The sequence below is a fragment of the Schistocerca cancellata genome, unplaced genomic scaffold (assembly GCF_023864275.1).
Source record: "Schistocerca cancellata isolate TAMUIC-IGC-003103 unplaced genomic scaffold, iqSchCanc2.1 HiC_scaffold_166, whole genome shotgun sequence".
In the NCBI taxonomy this organism is placed as follows: domain Eukaryota; kingdom Metazoa; phylum Arthropoda; class Insecta; order Orthoptera; family Acrididae; genus Schistocerca; species Schistocerca cancellata.
In genome coordinates this window covers 17501-20000 of record NW_026046205.1, presented here as the reverse complement: position 1 = coordinate 20000, position 2500 = coordinate 17501, and positions in this window count along the sequence as shown.

Genomic DNA, 2500 nt, shown 5'->3' with positions numbered 1-2500 from the left:
AACAGACACAGATACGATATGTAAGCACCAGCATGGACCAACGTCCGGTGCATCCTCTCCGCCACAGTACACCATCCACACTATGATAACCACACCAGGGGGTCCAATTATAAAATAGAATATCCCACCCGTCCAACATCCACAATTGCTCAGATAAGCCACCAACACCCACACATGTCCTACACAGGGGTGCACCCAACACCACCACACTGCCTCCTGTTACGGCACAGAAACAATGGCAGGAATGAATCACACAGGTCTGCCACTCCCTTGCCGCAACCACAGACGCGGCGCGCCTCCAGTCACGAGCGAAAAGCGCATCCTGACGAGACAGAACTGCTGTGACATACTGACGCTGCCTCAGACATTCACTTACAATGATCACTACCAACGAACCTGCCCCCCCCCCCCCCCCCCAAACACACTATCTCTTACCATGTTGTGTACTGTAATCCAACCCATTTTGCACCTTAACCTAACCAAATTTGTAACGCAATTTGTACCGCAATGTAACGCAATTTGTACCGCAATGTAACGCAATTTGTACCGCAATGTAACGCAATTTGTAACGCAATTTGTGTCTTAACCTAACCCACGTTGTGCCTTAACCTAACCCACGTTGTGCCTTAACGTAACCCACGTTGTGCCTTAACGTAACCCACGTTGTGCCTTAACGTAACCCACGTTGTGCCTTAACGTAACCCACGTTGTGCCTTAACGTAACCCACGTTGTGCCTTAACGTAACCCACGTTGTGCCTTAACGTAACCCACGTTGTGCCTTAACGTAACCCACGTTGTGCCTTAACGTAACCCACGTTGTGCCTTAACGTAACCCACGTTGTGCCTTAACGTAACCCACGTTGTGCCTTAACGTAACCCACGTTGTGCCTTAACGTAACCCACGTTGTGCCTTAACCTAACCCACGTTGTGCCTTAACGTAACCCACGTTGTGCCTTAACCTAACCCACGTTGTGCCTTAACCTAACCCACGTTGTGCCTTAACCTAACCCACGTTGTGCCTTAACCTAACCCACGTTGTGCCTTAACCTAACCCACGTTGTGCCTTAACCTAACCCACGTTGTGCCTTAACCTAACCCACGTTGTGCCTTAACCTAACCCACGTTGTGCCTTAACCTAACCCACGTTGTGCCTTAACCTAACCCACGTTGTGCCTTAACCTAACCCACGTTGTGCCTTAACCTAACCCACGTTGTGCCTTAACCTAACCCACGTTGTGCCTTAACCTGCTCTGTAATTGGCATATGACACGTTACATTAATCTAGTGTTGTCTAACCACAACCCTCTGAATATAGTTCGCTACTCGCACCGCCCACCCTCTTGTGTGTCGTTTCATGTTGAACACTTCGCAAGTGTTGCTTACTTTTTACATGCTCCCGCTGTACACTGTAATGTGGACAACTGCAGGATGTACATCGCCCCCCCCCCTCCACCCTGCCTTCGCACGCTGGTCGTTCAGGTGCTTGCGTGTTCAATGCCCTTCGCAGCTGTTCACTGGCATTCGCATGTCGAAGCGCTCAGTCTACGTCGTGGTACGGCCTGTGTCCACTGTCCGCTGATATCGTAAGCTTAATCCTCACATTGTACTGCACATAGGTCCGTATGTACTGAATGATACGCTGTGGCACATGTGTGACCGTACGACTGCGCCCAACAACAGCGAACCATACGGTCCAAATGTTGTGCACTCAGCCACGTGCCGTCTCCCCATAACAGCTACATTGCAGTGTGGTACGCCATAGAGACGTGTGGGAGTAACGGACGCCCTGGATGGCGATCAGCATGAGCCGTCTGTTGATGTAGTGGCGCGTGTATTCAAACGTAGTCGTCTCTTCTCACACAGTGTGATAGCATGGTGCACCGCGTTCCACATCTGCGACATGGTACAGATGCTGGTTGACAGTCGGTCTCGTAATGGACATCGCATACGTAGGGGGCCACCTCCCACGTGTTCTCTAGTCGTGCACATTTTGTTGCGTGTATGTGGGCAGACGTAGTGTGTCGTGACACCTAACAGACAGGTATGCAATAATCGTTGCATTTGCAAACTGGGATGGACGTCTACGTTTGCTGGTGACGTGACGCAACGCAAATGAACAACTGGTAAACCCATTGTGGTGCGGTTGTTGTTGCTGGAGGTAAATCAGTAAGGGCAAATCTGTGTGTGAAGCGATACGCGGCGGTGGCTGGGTGGGACCGTCCCCGGCCGGTGAGGGGGGGCCGCCCGGCGTGCTGGCCGCGCGGTGCGTGGGCGCACGCGCTACAGCCGGCTGGTGGGGGCGCCCAGTGGCAGGCGCGCCGGCCGACGGACGCGGCAGGCGGCGCAGCTGCGCGCCGGGGCACCCTGCGCGCGGCGCCGGGCGGCCAAAGTGGGTCCTCGCGGGCCCGGTGCGAAGCGCGGTGGACATCTGCAGTGTGCTGGTCCGACTGAGGACTGTGTGCGTTGAGGATGCGCCGCCGCCCGGCACTCGGCGCCGC